The 23,148-nt window shown below is 33.4% G+C and overlaps 1 protein-coding gene across 1 annotated transcript in view; it reads left to right on the top strand.

Moving 5' to 3' along the window:
- The first annotated feature begins 14,435 nt into the window (after positions 1-14,435).
- The window catches only part of TANK (TRAF family member associated NFKB activator), an 85,576-nt gene continuing 76,863 nt past the window's right edge, over positions 14,436-23,148 (top strand). The window contains exon 1 of the mRNA XM_051986284.1: positions 14,436-14,551. The gene's annotated coding sequence lies outside the window, so the exon portion shown is untranslated. The remainder of the gene's footprint in view (positions 14,552-23,148) is intronic.

The raw sequence follows: 23,148 nt of genomic DNA, 5'->3' as shown, positions 1-23,148 counted from the left end.
ACAGATTTTCATTTTGAACCTGCTTCAAATAAACCTCAAAGAACCTAAAAATTCAAAAGTAGATTTGCTGGAGCTGTAATCAACAAGCAAATTCCAACACAGTTGTGCACAAGCTAAAGTGCCCAATGAAGGTTTATGTTTTAGTTTTCTAACTCAAGAAGTAAGTTTGTCTTGAAAAAGGGAATAAAGACAAAGGGTGGATGAAGTTCCTTGTCTATTATTCACATGGCAGAGAGTTTAATTGAGTTGTTACATTTTTGAGAATTGGCAATTTAAAAGAAGTTACACATCCTGTATTTACAAATTATAAGGATGGTGTCAAATTATCTGATACAAGTAGTTTTTTCAAAGTCCTGAAAATTTGGCAAAAACTAAATTTCAACTTATACTATATATCCCAGCTTCTTAAACTTTGGTTCACTATATGGGATCTCAGGACAATGTGGGAGCTGGGAAATAATGATTATCAATAAATGTTTGATTTGTATACCTATTTTACATATCTATATACCCTGGGCCACATAAAAATGTCTTGGATGGTAAGAAGTTGCGAGTAGAAAATGTTTAAGAAATCTACTTTTAAAAGGATATCCAACCTAAAAATAAAAAGTCATATCATAAAAAAAAGATCCCTTTCAGAATTTTAAGGATAAATTCAACCAAGTAAGGTATAGAAATAACTATAAAATAAAAAGCAAACAATTTTGATTACCTAAAATTGAAAAGATCTTGCTCAAATTAAATAAATGAATATAGAATATAAGAAACTATTGAGTGGGAGAAATGTCTTTACATAAAATGTCTCTGACATGGCATAGTAAAGCAGCATGGCATAGTAAAAGGTAAGCTGACCTTGAAGCCAGGAGACCTGGGTTCAAGTCATACATCTTACATTTATTGATTATGATTTAATGCTGGTAAATCATATTTTAATGCATTAAGCCAAAGGTGTCAAATAGACTACCTGGGGGTTGTACGCACAATACTCCCAAGTACCACAGAACATTAAAATTCAATAAATATTTAACAAAATAAAAATATAATAAAAGCAGATTAATGTGTGGTTTTCTAAGTAAAAAAAAATCCCACAAAGATCTTTATGGATGGTTTAGCATTCCCTGTTTCTATTTTGAATTTGATAGCATTGTTTTAGGCAACGCAATAAAAGTATAATTTACAAAGAAGGTACTGGCTTATTTCCCTTTATCAATGAAACCTCAGATTCAGACCCTGCCCTATCTCAGATTAATGTCTGCCATCCAAAATTCCAAGGGAAAAAATAATACTATAAAAATAACAAAAATATAGAAGACCAAGGGCTATGTCCTAATAAATAAGTGGTCCAAGGATATACACAGTATTAAAAAGAAGAAATGCCAATGATCAAAAACAGGTGCTAAAACACAATTGCCCCCTTTCCATAAAAAAAGATGAGAAATAAAAGAAAAAAAAAGATGGGTAAAGTTGTAGATGCATAATGTTACATCCTCTGTCAGACACAATTTCTGTGTTGGCAACTTTTGTTCATGTTCTCTTTGTTACAAAGTTCATTGGGGGAATAGGAGTATGCTATAAACTAACTGTGATATTAAAAAAAAAAAAGTAATAACACAACTATTTTTTTAAATGGACAAAACACAGGCAACATTTACAGTATGAGCACTGCAACAAGGAAAATTTATGATAACAAAATGTAATAAAGCAATGTACTTTACAGTTGTTAAGTTCATCGGCAAAAAAATTAAAAATTGATTAGTAAATCTAGACTTTATTTCTGACTTTATGATGACTTGTGTTTTCTTTATTCAAAGCATTTATTTTTTGTCTCTTTTTTTTTTTGAAAGTAAGATAAAGTTAATAATTCTCATAGTACCTCTTTACAGGAATTCAGTAAGCAGTGATAGGAAAAACAAAAATTAAGCTACTTTGAGTTTCACTGAACTCCTTTTGCGGACTTGGATGTTGGAGTAGGTCTTGAATGTTTTTGTTGAGATGTCAATTGAACTTCTATAACATAGGTATGAGGATAAATAACTTTTAGGCAGTTGACTCTAGGTTGACATTGTTATTGGGAAGGGGACTGGTTATATGAAATAGGCCCAAAGTGAAAATAAAAGATAAGAAAAAAATTAATAAAAACAAAAACAGGGAACCATGAAACAAGTGGGCAGGGTGAGGAAAGGTCAAAGGTATTCTACTGAGCAATAGACAATTGTTGAGATTCACACTTACATACATACAAGTGCCTGAGAATATAGCAGCAATTTTTTTTCCTTTTTAAAATAATATTTAAAGTTATTATTTATTTAAAACATTCTTTTCTTTTTAAATTTTGAGTTCCAAATTCTTTTTCTTCCTTCTACTCTTTCTCCTACCAACTGAGAAGACAAACAATATATCATTTATACATGTAAAATAACACAAAATAAATTTCCATATTGGTTAGCCATATTTCAAAAAAAAAAAAAAAGAAAGAGAAAGTGAGAATTATATTTCAATTTACATTCAGAATATATCTATTCATTTTCTGGAGATAAATAGCATTTTTCCCATCATTTCTACCTTTGAAAATATCTTAGATCATTGTATTGATCAGAGCAGCAATCTTTAACAGTTGATCATTACAACATTGTACACAATGATGTCATTTCACTTTCATTATTCTTCCCCCTTCCTCTTATCTGCTTTCCTCCTATTTCCCTACTGGGTAAGATACATTTCTGTATGCACACACACATATATGCATACACATATATGCATGTATGTATACTGTTCTCTTTGAACTAATCCTGATGAGAGTAAAGTTTAAACATTGCCTGCCACCTCTCCCCACCCTATTTTCCCCTTCCCTGTAAGTTTGTTCTGCACACCTCTTTTATATGAGAAAATTTTCCTTATTCTTCCTCTCCTTTCCCCTTTCTCTGTGTATCCCTCATTCTTATCTCTTCAGTTTTTTAAAGATCATTCCAATATAATATACTCACATTCATGCCCTCTGTCCATGCACACTCCTTTTAACTGCCCTAATAATGAAGTTATTAGAAGTTACATATATCATCTTTCAATATATGAGTATAAACATTTTAATTTTATTAAATTATGATTATTATTTACCTTTTTATCCTTCTCTTGAATACTGTGTTTTGATATCAAATTCATCAGAAATTCTTGAAAATGCCCTGTTTTATTAAATATCAATTTCTTCCTTTAAAAGATCACACTCAGGAGAAAAAAGTAATTTGTGAATACATGTATGAAATGTAAAAAAAAATGTAAAAATGGAAGCAGAAAACTGGGAGGCAGGGGGGGAGTAAATATATAGAGAGAACTGACTCAAATTTATAAGAATACAAGCCATTCTCCAACTGATAAATGGTCAAAAGATATGAACAGACAATTTTCAGACAAAGAAATTAAAACCATTTCTAGTAATACGAAAAAATGCTCTAAATTATTATTGATCAGAGAAATGCAAATTAAGACAACTCTGAGATAGATACTACTACATAACTTCCAGACTGACTGAGATGATAGGAAAAGATAATGGTGAATGTTGGAAAGGATATAGGAAAATTGGGACAGTAATACATTGTTAGTGGAATTGTAAATTGATCCAACCATTCTGTTAAGCAATATAGAACTATGTCCAAAGAACTATCAAACTGTGCATACCCTTTGATCCAGCAGTGTCTCTATTGGATCTGTATCCCAAAGAGATCATAAAAAAGGAAAAAAGAGTTGCATGTGCAAAAATGTTTATGGCAGCCTTTTTGTAGTATCTATGAACTAAGTGGATGCCCATCAATTGGAGAATGACTGACTAAGTTATGGTATATGAATATAATGGAATAGTATTATTCTATAAGAAACGATCACCAGGATGATTTTAGAAAGGCTTGACTTACATGAACTGATGCTAAGTGAAGTGAGTAGAACGAAGAGAACAGGAGAGGTCGTGGAGATCCTGCATCTATCAAATTCACTTCTACCCATAAAGACCAAGGACTTTTGCTTATCCTGACTCCACTGATTCTAAAGTATCCAGGGTGCTAACTCAGTTTTTACTTTTATGATGGACTGATCCATCTACATACAGACAGAGGATTGTAGGGATTGAAGCACTGTATCACTGTAATGAGCTAACTCAGTGGAATTGATAAAATGGTTGGTTTAGCATGGTGCTTAAAAGTTCTCTAGTTTAGTACATGTACTTATACTTAATATAGTTCTACAAGATTCATACCTATGATAAGAGAGCATATAAGCTTAGACAAACTCAGCCAGATTCAGAGGCAGAGAAGACAAGAGAACTGGAGGCAGGAACTTAAGCTCTCAGAACCAAAGAGAGAGATTCACTTCGATCTTCAGTCAGCCTCCTAGTGGCAGGCTCTCCTCCTTCATATTCTCCACTGAAATCAAGACTCTGGAAGGCCTCTAAGAAAGCTGCCCAACCCTGGGCAAGGAGACAATAAAGGACTTTATTTAACACTTGGCTGTTCTTGTGGTGATTACTGAGCTGAAACCAAGGCTGTTCCCAAAACTTCAGGAACCCCAAGAAAACCGAACAGAGAACATTACATATCACAACATAGTGTTTTTTACCTTTTCGTTGTTGTTTGCTTGCTTTTTATTTTCTTTCTTTTTTTTTTCTTTTTGATTTTTCTTATACAGCATGATAATTGTGGAAATATGTATAAAAGAATTGCATGTGCTTAACATATAGTGGATTACTTGCTGTCTAAGGGAAGGGGTAGGGGTAAGGGAGGGGGGAAAATTGAAAGATGAGGTTTTGTAAGGGTGAATGCTGAAAACTATGCATATATTTTGAAAATAAAAAGCTTATAAAAATAAAAGATTACACTCAGTTTTGATGGATAGATCATTTTTGGTTGTAATAATATTGTCTTTGATCTCTGGAATATCATATTATAAGCTCTATACTCTTTTTAATATGGAAGGCACTAAATCTTTGATGATCCTGACCTGTATCTACACAACGATAATTTTTTTTTCTTTCTGTCTATTTGCAATATTTTCTTTGTCATGGAAGCTCTAGAATTTTGCCAAATATTCCTGGGAGATTTCACTTGAGGATCTCTTTCAGGAGGTGATTGATAGATCCTTTCAATGTCTGTTTTACCCTCTGGACCTAAAATATAGGAGCAGTTTTGCTTGATAATTTATTGAAATATGCCTAGGCTCTTTCTTTGATGATGACTTTCAGATAACTAAATAATTCTTAAATTATCTCTTTTGTCTATATTCCAGCCAGTTGTTTTTCCAGTAAGATATTTCATATTTTCTTCTTCCTTTTTTCATTCTTTTGATTTTGATTTTATTGTTTCTTGATGTCTTGTGGAATCATTAGTTTCTACTTGCCCAAATCTGATTTTTAAGGAATTATTTTCTTTAGTGAGATTTTGTAACTCTATTTCATTTGGCTAATTCTGTTTTTTACAGAATTCTTTTCTTCAAAAAATTTTTGTGCTTCCTTTTCCATTTGGCCAATTCTGCTTTTTAAGTAATTTTTCTCTTCAATGAAATATTTACCTACATTTCCATTTGTCCAATTTTGCTTTTAAAGATGTTATTTTCTTCGGTATTTTTGTGCCTCTTTTACCAAGCTGATAGTTTTCTTTTCATCATTTCTTTCATGATTCTCATTTCTTTTCCTCATTTTTCTCTCCCATTCCTTTAACACCCAATTCTTGTTGGGTTCAGATCCAATTGGCATTTTTCTCGGAGAGAGAAAACATTGGTGTTTTCTTCTAAGTTTATTCTTGGTCTTCCCAGCCATTTATAATAGCTTTTTATGATCTAATTATTATTTTTTTGTTATTTGCTCATTTTCCAGCCTATTTTTCTTGCTTTGAACTTCACAAGTGAATTTACTGTTAACTTTGGGGTGGGAAAGCATTGTGCCAAGTTGTAGGCTTTTTTGTGCTGCTGTTTTCAGAGCTAGTTCTGGGGTTTTGCAAGTTTTTGGTATTCCCATATGATGTGATCTAGGGAGAGGTATGGTCACTACTCTCAGGGTCAACTGTGATCTTTAACCAGGTAGGATGTCTGGTCCCATGTAAACAAGTGCTGCAACTGCCAGCATTCTTCTTTGCTTTGGTATTGTGACAAACCTTTCTTTGTGACCAACATTCAGTACTTCTCTCCATCCTAGAACTGCAAGTGGACAATGGAGTTGCCAATCAGTGCTAGCTATACCCAGAGCTAGCAAAAAGGTCCCCTGCAATCTCTTTCTGACCAGTTGTCTGATCCCCTGAAGATCTCCAGGGTTAGAGCTCCCAAAGCTGTTGATGCAGCTTTTGTTGCTGCTAGATGTATGGGATCAGTACAGATATATAAACTAGTACCACAAACCTCCTGCTGACCTCTTAAGTTTCTTAGACCAGAAAAATGTTTCACCTCAACTATATGCTGGCTTTTTTACTCCAAAGTTTTATTTGAGTGTTATTTTTAAATTATTTGAAGGGAATGTTGGGAGAGATCAGTTAGATAACTGTCCCTAATTGATCATCTTGGCTTGAAATCTAGCAATAATTATCAAGGCATGAGAAAGTTAGATTTAGCCAATTAGCAATTTCTTTCCATAAAATCACTCTATAACATGTGCAATTTTTTTTTTCAAAATTTTAACAAAGAAACTCTGTTTCTTTTAGAGTCTAGTCCTACACTGTGGAATTTTAGGTACTGAAATTCGGAATGTAAACAATCCTCTATCTGTAAGTTCCCAGAGCTATCTCTGTATTTGCTATGAGAAAAGAGAAAATTTTTCAGCCATCATCAAGAAGGGAACAATAAGGAATAGGGTTATGATGTCACCTAAAAGCAATCTTCCCTTGTTTTGAAAGAAACCTTATTCCTGTAACTTGGCAGATGAGTTTCTTGTGGAAATGTTTGTCAATATCAAATATAGAAAAGAACCTGTGGATTACCAAACAGTAATTTGTCCAGGATTTTAGGCTAGTAATAAAAATGAACAATCACAGAGTATCTGTTGCATCTGTTCAGCTCAGAAGGAAAAATTGGAGGTTATAAGCCCTGACTCCCTATTCTCCCAACTGGTCTTGGAGAATCTCTGTCTTCAAAAGTGATAGGGAATGGGGCAGTATAAGCTGTCAGAAGCATATCCCTTTTGGAGCCACAAGGATGATCTTCCATTATTCAAGATATCACCATATGAAGAAAAATGTAAGGTTTAGTGAGATTAAACAATTTGCTCAAGGTCACATAGTCAGTTAAGTGTCAGTAAGCTTCAAGCTGAAACCTCTCAATCTAAAATTCAATTTTGCTTTCATTCTATAACAGTGGTCACAGTAGGTAATTAATATTTGTTGAACAATGAATGTAATGCCCTCTTGTTCTGATTTTCCTTCAGCTCTAGGGTAAGAAAGGATGTCAAATATTATATTTCCACATGCTATTAAGGTTTAAATAAGATCATAAATTTAGATTTTTGAAGAGATTTTGAAGCTCACGGAGTCCAACCCTCCTATTTTACAGAGAAAGAAAAAAAAGAATCTTAGAAGAGATAAAAGTGATTCCCTCCAGATCACAGACTTGGCAAAGACTAAATTTGAATTCAGGTCTCCTAACTCCAAATCAAGAGTTGTATAGATAATAATCTCTAATGTACCTCTCAAGTCTAAGATGCTATGATTCTAAGAAGAGAATTAAAGTCATCATATTTTCCCTAGAACTGTTATTTGAGAATTCAAAATGATTGCTATCTATATCCAATTTTATCCTCATAGATATCTGAGAGAAAGATAATGGACCAGAATAATGTTTTATAAAATATTCATTCTACAGATTCAAATCTAAAGATCTTCTTTTCCTTCTCCTCCTTCTTTTTTTCCTCCTCTTCCCTTCCTCCTTTTCCTCCTTCTTTCTGTTTCTTCTCTTCCTCTTCTTTTTCTTCTTCCTTCTTCTTCTTCTTCTTCTTCTTCTTCTTCTTATTATTATTATTATTATTATTAATTGCTATGGAATGGAATTAAAAAACAATGTCTTTGGTAAAAACCATCCAATGTCACTCTGCATAAAGTTCCTAAAGTGAAAAGACAGAACACTGACAAAATTGGTGCCTAGAATCCAAAGGATTTCACAACTTTTGGTATGAGGGGAAGATTATTGTACAATATCCTTCCTCCCAAATAATTTATGAGGAAAGTATAAATAGGAGAAATCCAGGAAGAAACAAGTTCTCAGCAAACTGACAATGCCCTCTGTAAAACTGTTTTTGCACTCTCAGGAGAATTGTATCATCAATGAAAACAGAGATAGTACATGAGATATATCCCCAGAAATCCTGTTCTTGTCAGAGTGGATAGAATGCTGAGTCTGAAGTCAAAAATTTCTGCGTTTAAGTCCTGCCTCAGATACTTCTTAAATAGACAAATTCTTTAACCTCTATCTACTTCAGTTTCCTCTTTTGTAAAATATCATCTACATCCTTCTTCCTTTTCCCCCCATTACCGGGAAAATAAAATGAGACAATTATGAAATGCTTTACAAATCTTAAAATGCATATAAATGCTAGTCATTATTATTATTCAGCCAAAGGAAGTATCTACTCTCCTAAAGTCCTGAAAATTCACTAAGTTAGTGCTTAACACATCATCAGAACTTGGCAAAAATATTCATTCCTTGACTGACTAAATAACAAGATGAAAAGGAAAGTCAGAACTGAGATTTTTTTTTCTGGTTCAGGAATGATGTGAAACCACTATCGAATAAAAAAGGAAGAAAAAGGAGGGGAGCATAAATTGTTGTCTCATACACAGTCATTACAATCATTTCATTACTCTTATCTAGCTTGCAAATCCTAACATTCTCTGTGCTCCAACACAGACCTATACATACACAAATACTCATCTAACACTACTTGAATTCATTCACTCCTATAAAAAGCAAATTGTGATTTAATTTGGGATCCATGACAAAGAGAAATTCTTCATGTGTTCTGGTTTTTCTGAATCTTTTCTTACCCTTGAGTTGGGACTTTTCTGGAATATTCTAAAAACTGATCCAATTAAAGACTTAGCTGCTGAACCTATGGCAAATAGAATACCTGCAAGTCTTAACAATTCTCTTAAAAAACATAACCAAACTTTAGAACTAAACTGATCAGTTTCCATTAGAATTAACATGGCCAAAATATTCAACAATCTTCCCAACATTCCAGAAAAAAAAGTTGATTTCAAAACCAAGATTAGGAATGAACTATTTCTCCAAATCATCTTCTCTTCCCTCTTCTTTCCCCCACACCAATTTCTTCTCTCAGATTTCTCTATCTTGCTTTTATTGTCTCTAAAAGGTAAGGGGTAAACCTAATTTTGTTTCTCATTCTTTCATTCCTAGAGAATTATTTAGCCACTATACTAATCCTGCTAATATTAAAAACTGTGCCAGCACTAAGTTACAGTGTTCTGTTTTTCTTTCTGAGACAGGAAATGATTGCGTCTCACAGCAGTTTGAGTTTCAAAAACTTGCTGTGCTGAAATAAATATCTCCCAACTAATGCAGATTTGTTTTCAACCACATAAGAATTGTGGAGTACCATGAAAGAAGCCAGATCATTTCTATTTCCCTCATGTGAGATCCAAACCACTTTGTTGGATCTCAGAGTTCAGAGAGAATATGCCTGCCAGACTCATTCTTTTGGTTAGTGCCTCTCATTAACCTGAAGACAGAAGGAATTTCCAGTACATAGATCAAAGTAAGAGGATTATTTGGCAGTAAACTAAATGTATTGCCACCTTAGCCTCCACACACAAAGGTAAAATATATAATGCCCAAATGTACTTTTTCTATGGGTACAAAAAAATCTACCTTTCTATGGTAGATTGAAATCATCCCCTGATTAATTCTTTCACCTTAAAAAAGTTTTATAAGGAATTAGATGGTTATTTGCACCCTAAAGAAAAATAGCAAGAATAATCGTATGAGTCTTACAATTCTATATATTATAAATGAGAAAATAAGGAAAATTTGAAAGATGAGTAAATTAGAAGGAAACGAAATATGCAGTCATCCTTCTTTAAATAATAGTAGAGAATAAGGTACAAGGTCAGACTTTCCCCCCCACTTAGTTCTTAAGGCAGAAAATAAACCATGCTTACATTTCTAATTCTATTTCTTCTACTTCCTATAAGAGAAACTTTCTTTTCGCCCTCTCTTTCCTCCCCTTCACTCCTATAATTCTTTTAGTTGGCCCCATCTCCTTGACACACACAATTAAAGTAGTAAAAGAGAAGAATGGGACCCAAAGTATGGGGTGAGGGTAGAACAAAAAAAGATATAGTTGGGGAAGCACCACAATGAAGGGGGTTTAGAAAATGGTTAAGAAAAGTAAATCTTGAATCTTCCCTTTCTCTCAGACCCTATAATCCATCAATTCCAAAATTTGTCCTTAACTTCATAATATCTAGCCCATCAGCCCTTTTTACTTTTTGTACACTGCCATGACTCTGATTCAGGCCTTCATAACTTTTTTACCTGGATTATCACCTCCTAATTGATGTTCCTGCCTCCAATCTCTCCTATCTCCAATCTATCCTCCAAATGTGTTTTCTGGCAAATTATCTCATAACCATACATCAAAAGTATTTAAGAACATACCTTCCAATCAGTATTATCAGGCAAGACATAAAAGATGAAGCCACATATTTACTAAAGGTATGTGTTACTATAATAAAGAAAATTTAGCACATAGTCTATTGAAGAGAGATTGTTTTATATATATTGAGGCTTTATAGAGGCTTCTGTTTGAAGATGATTTTGCTTCTTGCTTTAAGCCCTGAAATATTGCAGAGCTTCTGAAAGACATATATAATCACTAGGAAAAGGGTGGTTTAACCATTCATAAGATAAAACAAATGACAAATATATACCTAATATTCATATTTACTAGTTGTAGTAGTTGACCCTGGTCAAGTCACTTAACTGTTTACCTTAGTTTTCTCATGTGTAAAATGAACTGAAGAAGTAAACAGCAAGCCACTCCAACATCTTTACCAAAAAAAATCTCAAAGGGGGTCACAAAGAGTTGTTTAGTCACAAAAGTTGTTTACAACTGAAAAATGAGTGAACAACTTCCAAAACTGTTGTGAAGATCAAATAAGTATTTTTTTGTATTTGTAAAATATAAATATTTGTAAAGTGTTTAGTACAGGACCTGACAAATAGGAGGCTTAATAAATACGTGTTTCCTTCCTTTTTTTTTTCCATACTTCATAAATGCTTGTTGACTGACTAAGAAATGATACCAAGGGTGTATGAGGAAAAGTCTCAGACTTTATTAATATCAAAAAAGGCAAATACATGGACATTAACAACTATCAAATTATATACTGTCTTCCCCACTTATATATAATATTTTATGAAAATAATTTATTCAAGGCATCATCAAGGCATTATCTCGCAATAGGCAAGTTTTTTAAAGCAATGTTATAAAACAGACCACATGTTCATCATTACATAACTCATCAAAGGATACAGAGAATAAAAGATCTCACTGTCCTTATTTTTCAGTTGATTATAAAGAAGTATTCAATCTGGTAAAGCAAAATGATGCCTTGCTGATTCTTTTCTGACAAAATATCTCATAACTATATATCAAAAGTAGTTAAAATAATACCCTCCAATCATTACTATCAGACAAGATATTAAAAACGAAGCCACATATTTACTAAAGGCATGTTCTACTATAATAGAGAAAATCTAGCCCTTCTTGCTTTAAGTTCTGGAATACTGCAGAGCTTCCTGGAAGACATACATAATCACCTGAAAAACGTTGGTTTAACCCATTCATAGGATAAAACAAATGACAAATACATATCTAATGTTCACATTATGACATGTAACTAAAAGAACAATTTATAGAAAAAGTCTGTGTCTCTGTGTGTGTGTGCATGCGTGCGTGCGCGCGTGCGTGTGTGTGTGTTTGCCATCAGAAACAGGGCTTCTACAATCAATCAACTAGCATTTATTAAATATTTACCGTGTGAAAGCTATTGTATTTGGCACTGGAATACAGAGAAGAAAATAATCCTTACGTGCAGGCAGCTTACATTCAAATGGAGAATTATAAACTGATATGTGTAACAGGAAGACTGGTCAACAACAGCTGGGTCCTTAAAGCATGTTCAGATGTTCTATTCAAAGGTTCAGTCCTTAAGTCAGGTGTAGATATTTTTCTGCCTAGTTTTAGTATAAGCAGCCATGTGAAAGGTTGGGGAGAATCTATTTCCAGTCATGTGTAATTGAGAAGCCAGTACCATGTCCTGATGAAGAGGCTAATTAGCTGAGGAGTAGGAAGAATGACTCAGAAAGTGCTGAGTTGGAACTGATTTCTCATACAGAAGGAATAACCTAAATTATCTCTGTCTCTTTTCCTTCCTTGTGGCAAGAGCTGCCAGGTTGGGGGTTGGGAAGAGAGGAGGGGGCTACCTCCTCCCTCTAACTACTGTGTGTCTGTGAGTATATGCAAGTTCTATTTCTTTTATTTGTTGTACCTGAACTTGTGTAAATAACTACACTGAGATTAAATTATCCAGGCAGCAACTTGTAAGTTCAAGAGATCCTGCCTGAAGTTCTACCAAAGATTCTAGGGTTGATCAGAGTTAGCAGAAGAGTCTATTAAAGTAATAGTGACTGATATACAGAGGAAGCATCTACCGAAAAATATGGAAAGACCTCGTCACCAGAGCACAGTGACTTCAAGGACTGTGATCCATTGTGATGGAGAAAAATGTCAGCTATGGACTCTAGAAAGGAAAGCCACAGAGCCCACCAGAGAGCTACACTAAAGGGAGTCCTTCTATAAAGAAAGAAAAGGATTCCTGGTGAACACGAGTATTACCCATTTGTGTGCCTCAGTATCTTTGTACTTTAGGTTTGAACTCTTCTCCCTTCCTTGGGATATTATGTATACAAATGGAAAGGTATACTTTAAAATAAGGAACCCATGGCACACTTTTAAATTTATTTTGTATTGTTATTATTTTCAGTTGTCACTTTAAGTGTGGACAATGAGCATATCAAACCCTGATTTGTAGTGTTTACCAGTTTCTAAGGTGAATATGTTCACACTGAAAATCTATCAGTTTCAGCAGAGTAATCATAAGCAGGCTCTAGCACATGTAAGTCTTTATATCAGTCTTTGTGTATACATGTGAAATGTGTCCAAAAGTTTTATGTGCAATTTAAAGATTTAACATCTTAAAATTGCACTAAGACTTTTGGAATATCCCATATATATGTACTTATGTGTTATACATATAGAATCTTGTACAGGCACTGAATACACTTTGAACCCAGAATCAGGAGGAAAGCAAAATTGTACTGCAGAAATTGTGGTTCCTTTAGTTTCTCCTAACTTGTCTTTCTTTTTAATAACAGTATTCCACTGGTGGTATATATAGTCCTCAAACATGGACCACTAAAGTCTTTGAGGAATAACTGTTCAGAGGACAACAGAGAAGGAAATACTAGATGTGAAAAGTCTGTAAGATAAATTACATAGAATTAAAAAATGCCAACAACAACAACAAAATCTATAATTGAAAATAAAGATGAGCTGGTGTCTGAGGATTTAGCCAGGAGACAATCTTGATGCTACACAATGTTTTCTTAATGTCAGTAGAAAGTAAGGAAGGCATGAAACCCAGAAAATGAAAGCAAGAGGTGAACAAGATGCCCAGTGATCTACATCATTGAAGGGAATATCTACATCAGAAAGCTCAGTTGAATAGTTGAATTCAAAGTTATAGTCTAGATTTTGGTAATAAATCCCATAGTCATTCTTAAGGTGTATGCCAGTAGGACAAGAGAAGACAAAGTCAGCTTACTCCTTTTCAAGGAGACATTAATGTCCAAATAAAGTCTCAAGAGAAAGGTTATTCTCCATGTAGGTAGGTATCTCCAAAGCCAGAAGAAAGATCAACTAAACTTTTAATGCCTCTTAAGAAACTGATCTCTACCAGGCTTCCAATGGATATATTTTCAACATCAAGGATAAAGGAACAAAAGTTCAAGACAATTTTTATTAATATCAATCATTGCTAATTAGTTTTTTTCTGTTTTGAATGCTGAATTCACTATTTCTCAGATTAAATGGCTTAGAACTGATTAAAAATGGTATTTAATTTTAAAATGTTTTGATTTGCAACTTTTTTGAAATTTTGTGAAATGTCCTAATTATACAAAAATACATTTTATTCATGATATGTCTTTTGAATTGAAGAAGGAAGTCAGCTAGAGCTACAGGCAGGGTGGTTTGCAAAATATCTTCTGGTAGACTTTGTTCATTTCAATATTTTGCAGGGATTGGCTGTTGGTAGCTGCAAATAAGGAAGTCTTCAAGTTAGGGGATTTCTCGGTGGAAGTTCCCAGATAAGAGAATTAGACTCAGGGCAGTTTCACTGTGGGCTGCATTTTGAAAACCTGGTGACAAAGTTTTCAGAGTACATAATTATCTAAATATTTAAAGAAGAATAATCTATGACTCAGAAGTAATCAAGAAGTTTCTAATAAGGTAATGAAAAGCTTTTGTGCCTGTTGATTGTCAATTAATAAATTAGTATATAAAATTAAATTACAGGATATCCATTTTTAACTTCTCTCTCTCTCTCTCTCTCTCTCTCTCTCTCTCTCTCTCTCTTTCTCATTAAAAGCATAATGTACAGCCTAAATCTATAATCCTTCATTTTTGACAGATTCCCTTGCCATCAAAGGGAATTTGGATAGTATAAGGAATTAAAGATGAAAGTAAAGAGAGATTATTTTTTAAAACAGTTCTTTCTAACTTTCTGATGAGTAAAATCATGAGAATCTATGGTCCTATTTAAAACTATTTCTCTTTAGCTCAGCTTTGGAATGTAGGCCTTTTCTATTATTAAAATTTATTATAAAATATCTCAGGACAAAAATCCAAATACACATAAGATTTGTACATTAGTTGATTAGACTGATGTTTTTTCTTGAGATAATAAACTCTGTATGGTCTGCAGTTTTTCCTTTTCTTTTCTGTTTTTTTGTTTTTGTTTTTGTTTTTTACTGAAATTTGATGGATTAATTCTAAACTGATGTAGAACTACCATTACATTTTGAGCTTGGTTTTGGTAGTTTCCATTTTATAAGCTTGTCAATTTTACTTTACAGGATTAACACAATAGTCAGCCAAACTCTTTTTAATTCTTGTCTTAGATTATTTTAATTTACTTCATTGTAGTACACTAGCCTGATTCTGGTAAAGTTCGCCTTTAAGTCTTCATTTATGCCACAGGTTATACTAGAAACTTGGAAATAATGCTGGAACAAGTTGATGGATCAGGAAAGGAAGTATTAGATGTAGGCCACCTAGTGCTGGAAGACATGACTACTATAAGAGATCAGAAATATCTGGCTTTTTTTTAAGTATCGTTCATTATTTTATACTAACAAGTGATTATAGAAGTAAGACTTGCTGATTTTAACATTACCTTTTCTAAATCACTTACAGCTTCAAAGCATGAATGATTTTGATATTTTATTATTTAGTACTTTACTATATATAGTACCACATTATCCACAAAGAGCTCAAAATAGATTGACTGATGATGAATGGCCAAAAGGCTTAGTTAACACTTCTTTATCTTCTTTTTATACAATTAAATTTCCCCTAGATGTTTCTGGGAAAAATTAGCAGGGGTTGGATTAATATTACAAATTACATGCTACTGTTATCTAGAAGACAATATAAAGATGAAATTGGTAAATAATAGCTCAACAAAGAATAGAGGGCTTTTCTTAGAGAGTATGGTATGTGCTTGCTTTGGTAGCACATAACATTGGAGAGATAGATGTTTATCACAGGAAGGCAGAGTTGGTTAATGAAGGGAGGAGAGAATGATACAAAGGAGCTTTAGAAAAGCAAGACACTCAAACAAGAATCCCGTCTTTCCTGTATCCCCTAAAATAAGTTCACCTGAAGCTTTGATAGCAAATCATAAGCAATACACAATTGTATGATTTGCTAAAGCATTCACCGTGAATAATAAGTAAAAATGAGAGGACTTTAAATTACACAGGGGCAATTGTCTCATTTTTTAGAACAAGGGACAGAAATCTGAATTTAGAAAACAACAGCCAAAAAAACAAAATAATATAAAAACTGGGGAAGTGGGTACTCATTAATATAATAAAAGGAGTCTTCACTTTAGGAAATTATTTATCAGAGCATTACTGTGTGTTGATCTATATACATATATATGTATATGTGGACATCATCTATCTATCTGTCTTTTCATATATATATATATATATATGTACATACACACACACACACATACACAAAACAACAACAAAAAAAGTAAACTGTTAAGGCCTACAAAAGGCATATACAAAGTACCCAAACAAAAAACAAAGAAGAAAATATTCCCACTTAAAGGGATGGGAGAAGAAGATTGAAGGAGATCAAAAAACTTGGAAGCCTTTACTTTAAAAAAAAAAAAAAATGAACTTAGACTAAAACATCAACTGAAATTATAAGGAAAGTAATAGTCAAACATAATTTCACTTGCAAAAAAAATAGCAAATACCATTTTTTCAGGAGAATAAATAGAATATAGATAGATCCCTTGAGGATGGTATTTTACACATGACAACTGATTTCTCCTTGTCTCCAAACTTACCTTGAGATCACTAAATAAATTATCAATTAGTCTTGTAAATGAGTATCTTCCCCCAAAATTATCAGCCCAAGTATTATTTTAAAAGGCCTGAAGTTATTGCAGAAAACATAGTAATTTTATTCACTAATCTGATTAGGACTGTATAGTGGAAACCAGATATATTTCTAAGTCATCAGGAATGTCTTCAGGTAAGAAAGAACTCGTAATCCAATCCTGTGGTACAACATCAATTATGAGAAAGCTGGATTTTTAATTGTAACCTTTTTATGAAGGAATCTTTTTAAAAAATGTTTTAAAATACTGGCTCCCAGATGATGACCTCACTAGCCCAAATCCTAGCATAGTAAGGAATAACATCTATGAATATCTCATGAAGGGGTCGACTCCATTTTTTAAAGGGATTGATTAGACTGAAAATATCCATACTTGAAAGACCTCTGGAGATCTGTGGAGGAGTTGGTTTTAGGCTTAAGACATTTTTTAAAACTGTTGTATAATATATTACATCATCATGGAAGGAGAAGGGAAATTTTATTTGAGAATAATTTCCACTACTCCAATATTACTTAATATTCTACAATTACTCAAGAGCAGAGGTGTGTTGGTAAATGTTTAATAACCAGCTGTGGGAGATGAGAAAGGAAAGAGAACCATAAACCCAAAACACTTTTAATCTGCATTGTTAACACTTTCTTAAGTCTAGAACTAATAAACAAAACAAGGAATCAAGCCCTAGTTTGTAGCAATTTGTGGATTTCTGAAGTGTAAATGCTCACCAAAAAAATAACAACTGGTTTGCAGTTCTCTGGAACTAGCTAGAATTGGCTTCAACATAACCATGCCCAAAAAGTTTGCTTTGCCAAGGATGATCCATTTAAATAGGTCACTTAATAATAGAGATATGAGAAAGCTGTTATTTTACATTCTGTAGGTAAAATATAAAATCTTTAAGAGGACTTCATCATAACCTAATGCAGTGTCAAACACGTAATTCTTAATATATATGGCTTGAATTGTTCAAAATATATTCAACATTTTACATATATATTATATATATATTATATATAATATATATGTAAAATGTTGAATCTAAGATACCTTTAAATTTTTTTTAAGTTTTGCCTGATTTTAGGCAAAAGATTAAAAAAAAAAAAGACTCAATTGAAACGCAAATAACCAAACAAGAAATGATGGGAAAAGTTGTAGACAGGATTGCATAGAATTAAGTAGAGAAAACTGAAAAATAAAGAGATAGGAGGCAATTTCTAGCAAGGTCATTCTCATTTTATTGAGAAAAAAAAGTTGTTATGGAAAAAAAAGAGTCTGGGCTGTCTCCTGCAAGAATCACTATCTCTGAGGTGGAAGATATTTCCCAGAGAGGCCAACTTGGCCCAAGGATCAAACTGACAATAAAAGAAGGTGGGCAGGAGCTTTTCAATCTGAAGAGTTAAACAAAAACATTGCTTTAGTGCCTCTTCAAATCTCCTCAGCAAAAGAGGGAGATTTGTATCTTAAAATAGTGCTTTTTGCATTGGAATGCTAACCACTAAGAATTTTGCACTGTTTACACTGAACAATATGAGTGAATGTTGCTCTGAAAATGAAAAGTCGCATTTTATACGTGATGAAACTGAAACCCAGCCAAGTTAAGGGACTTGCGGAATGTCACATAAGATGTAAGTAGTTGAGTGATAATTTGACCCCAGATCTCTGAGGAGGGGGAAGTAATACACTTTAGGATTGCACTTAAACTGAGAAAGGGAAACTCCAAAAAGTCAGTAAACAAAGGAAAGGATAAATTTTCAGGCAAGCTCTTCCAGTTAGAGTTTCCAGCTATACTGATCCAAATTCTTTCTTAATGTGACCATTATATTAATTTAAACACTAAGTAACTTCTTAACCCATTTAGTATTTATCCTTTTTTCAACAGAGAAATAAAAGGTGGTACCAAGATAATTTCCAGAGGTGTAAAAACTATTTCTACTACTTAGCAAAATGAAAAGTAGATGGATGTCTCCTACATGCTTTCTGTAATAATCTTTTGGCTCGTCCCCATAATTTATCAGATTTTTCCATTTTAGTGCTTAACCTGGCACTACCGTTCCCAAACCACTCCCGATTCCAAATCACCTCACTATCCTCATATATTCACACATACATATACACACACACACACACACACACACACACCCCACACACACTGCCACCACCACTTCCTACTATCCAGTTTTCTAAATAAGCTAATTTTTATTGTTGTCCCTGAACAATAACTTAAGCTTCTCAATGTTTTTTATTTTAAAAGAAATTGTTAATCTGGACGAATTTCTAATTGATCTAACAGAACCAAAAATTCCAGGTTTTAGTCCCAACTAGAGACAAGAACTCTGTCATTAACCAGCTTTGTGACTGTGGTAAATCATAAAATTGCTTTGGGCCTCAATTGAATCATCTGTGAAATGAAGGAGCTAAACTAGATCAAGGGTTCTTAGTCTTTTAGCATGTCATAGATTCCACTGGCAGTCTAGTGAAACTCCATGGATTATAGAATGTTTTTAATTACACAAAATGAAATATGTGAGAGTACAAAAGAAACCAATTACATTGAAATGTAGTTAATCAAACTTTTAAAAAAGTTCATGGACCTTATATTAATAATCCTGGCTGTTGTTCAGTCATGTCCAAATCTTCATGGCCATATTTGGAGTTTTCTTGGCAAAGGTACTGCAGTGATTTGCCATTTCCTTCTCTAGCTCATTCTGTAGATAAGGAAGTTGAAGCAAAGAGAGCTTTAGTGACTTGTTCAAAAAGCTAAGAAATATCTGAGGCTGGATTTGTAAATTTGTAAATAATAGTAAATTTGTAAATTTTCCCTGATTCAAGGCCCTTTGCACTATCTATTTCACCATCTAGAAGCCTAAATGAGCTCTAAGGCTTCTTGAAACTGTACATTCAATGATGTTTTGAATGTGATGGTCATCAAAGCCTTTTGTATATATTTTGTTATTTTACTCTGTACTTCCAAGGTTCAGAAAGGGTATCTTACCTAATGTTATACAGATGATAGGTGACAAGGAAAGGGATACAAAAAATCAGATCCTTGATTCCAATTGTTTTTTGGTTTCGTTCCCCCTTTCCACCATACCATGCTGCCTCTCTCTACAGGGAATAAAAAAAAAAAAAAAGAGTTCACAAGGAAAGGCTCCTCTACCCCTTAGACTAAGAGTTCCAGACAATTTCTAGACAACATTATTAAATAGCCTCTTTTCTATGTCTCCTCATGTTGATTTCTGTCCTCCCTAATCCTTCTGTCCTAATGCTTCTGCTTTAATTTTGAATAAATGTTTTCATAAGATTATTAAATTCCATCACAGTTGCTCCATTTGAGGGAGGACCCAAACCAATCTCACTCCTTCAATCAATCTTCTCTCAGGTCTGCTCTGAATTCTCAGGATATCTTCACCCTAAGTCTCAGACTTTTCTGCTCCCTTTTATGTGCTGTATTCTCCCATTATAAAAGCCTCTTAAAGTCAAAGTCCATCTCTCCTTTTGTTTGTACAGTGTTTCAAAAGTCTTAAAAGCTTAATAACCAATGTTCGATCTATCTACAATACTTTGTACATAAGAAGCTATTTTTAAGGAATAAAAATCTTGATCATTAAGTCCCCTATGCTCAAAATTTATATAAAGTATAATAAGTGAAATGATTCAGTTTTCCTAATGTTTTTCAGTATGGTCTGCTTTATAGCACGATATATTTATGAGAAAATTATCTTAAAATGATTTGATATAATTAATACTTACCATAATCAATATATATTTATATATTAAGTGTATCATGCAAGAAACACTGTGCCCAGTAATTTAAGGAAGAAAAAGTAGAATTTCTCATTTCTTTCCATCCTACTCTTACAACAATTTAATTTAGTTTTACACAAAAATAGTTACAAAACTATCTAGATTTCTTCTTGTTGTTGTTGGTCAAATACAGTAAGAATTTTTTTTTTGGGGGGGGGAGCTGAATAGATCAACAAAACTTTCTGGAGAAAATGGAATTTGAAATGAGTCTTGAAGAATCAGCAGGATTTGAATAAGCAAAAAAGAGCAAGGGACTTTTAAAGTCAGATATTTACATTTAAAAAACAGCCAGCACTACATAATCTCTTTGAAGGTATAATAGTCTCTCCAAATAACAAGTTTTGTGTGAAATGTATGTTTAGTAAAAGAGTTCGTTCTAGCAACAACAGAGAAGAAAGCAATTGTCCTTTGTAACACCAGATGACCCACTAGTTTTTCCATTTTCCTGAAGCAAAACTAAGGCAAAAAATGAAAGTGGGCCTAGTTGGGAGTCACCTGGATAGAATGCAGTATCTACTGCTCAGGCAGCTTAGAATTAAAGATATAAGACCCATCTTCCTCAAGGGAATGAATTCCTCTCCTCATAACTCTAAAATCAAAAAAAATTCACATTTATTTGATAATTTATGGCTTACAAAGTATTTTTCACATATCTGTTCATTTGATCTTTCTGCTTACATTGACATTGTGAGATGAGTAGTATAGATAATATTATCTCTATTTCTAGGATGAGAAATCTCAAAAGGTTTCTGCTTTTAATTAATAATAATAATATTCCATTACATTTGTATACCATAACTTATTCAGCCATTCCCCAATTGATAGGCATTCACTCAGTTTCCAGTTCCTGGCCACTACAAAAAAAGTTACTACTAAGATTTTTACACCTGTGAGTTCTTTTCACTTTTTTATGATCCAGTAGTGGCACTGCTGGCTCAAAGGGTATGCACAGTTTTATAGCCCTTTAGGCATAGTTTCAAATTGCTTTCCAGAATGGTTGGATCATTTCACAACTCCATCAGCAATGTACTAGTCTCCCAGTTTTCCCACATCCCTTCCAACAAGATCACATAACTAGCTAGAATTTACATTTCTTACTTCTTTATATTCCAATTTTCCTTCCACCTTGGCTCTTATAGCCTATAGAGGTGTTCAAAAGATCATTCAGTAGTAGAATGAAATCAGTTGCCTCCCATTCTCACTATAAATGTTTTGAATGTATATATTTATTTGAATTTTTGCCTCTGCCTTCAGACTGTAAGATCCTTGTTAGCAAAGGCACGCTCTTTGCACTTCTTTGAATCCTCAGGGCTTCCACAAATGTGGCACATAATGATTAGCAAAGGCTTTTTGACTTTCTACAGGTAATTGACACGCTGTCTTCACAGAGTAAAAACCATTCTGCTTGTGAAAACTGTTCTAGTCAGAGTCATAGAGGACAAAGCTGTTTTGTCATCAAAAGTATTACAGGCTGCAAAATCTGTAAGATACCAAGTAATTTCAAATTGCCCTAACTTGGGATAGTTTTCTTTTTCTTTGCTAATAATAATAGCTTTTAATTTTTCAAAATATATGCAAAGATAGTTTTCACCATTTATCCTTTCAATACCTTGTGTTCCAAATTTTTCTCCCTCCTCTCCCCCTCATCTAGACAGCGAGTAATCTAATATTGCTTAAACTTGTGCAAGTCTAAATATATTTCCACATCTGTCATGCTGTGTGAGAAAAATCAGATGAAAAGGGGGAAAAAAAATTAAACTATAGCAACAAAAAGATGAAAATACTATGCTTTTATCCACATTTAATCTCCATAATCCCCTCTCTGATTTGAATCTCTTCACTGTTGAAAAGAGTTAAGTCTATCACAGTTGATCATCACAAAATCTTTTTGTTGTTGTGTATAATGTTTTCTTGGTTTTACTCATTCACTTACCATCAGTTCATGTAAGTCTTTCCAGACTTTTCTGAAATAAGTCTGCTCATCATTTCGTAAAGAACAACAATATTCCATAACAATCACATACCATGACTTATTCAGCCATTCTCCAGCTGATGGGCATCCACTCAGAGTCCAGTTTCTGGCCACTACAAAAAGAGCTGCTACAAAGATTTTTACACCTATGAGTCCTTTTCCCTTTTTTATGATCCAGTAGCGGCACAGCTGGCTCAAAGGGTGAGGATAGTTTTATAGCCCTTGGGCATAGTTCCAAATTGTTTTCCAGAATGGTTGGCTCAGTTGACAACTCCACCAACAATGTATTAGTGTCCCAGTTTTCCCACATCCCCTCTAACATCTATCATTGTCTCTTCAAAGCTGTCTTAATTTGCATTTCTCTATCCAATAGTGAATTAGAGCATTTTTTCATAGGACTAAAAATGGTTTCAATTTCTCTGAAAGTTGTTTATTTTCTTTTGACTATTTATCAATTGGGGAATGGCTTGTATGGGATATTTTCCCATAAATCTACAAAAACCTTTAAGAATGCTAAAAAGGGTCTTAGTTTGTATTTCTCATTAGTTTGAAATTCTCCTTCGCCATTTACAACTTGTGTGAACTTGAACAAATTAGTAAAAGAAAACCTGACTGGGCCTCAACTTTCCTTCT

The sequence above is a fragment of the Antechinus flavipes genome, chromosome 3 (assembly GCF_016432865.1).
Source record: "Antechinus flavipes isolate AdamAnt ecotype Samford, QLD, Australia chromosome 3, AdamAnt_v2, whole genome shotgun sequence".
Taxonomy (NCBI): Eukaryota; Metazoa; Chordata; class Mammalia; order Dasyuromorphia; family Dasyuridae; genus Antechinus; species Antechinus flavipes.
This window is presented reverse-complemented; position numbering and strand designations above follow the sequence as displayed.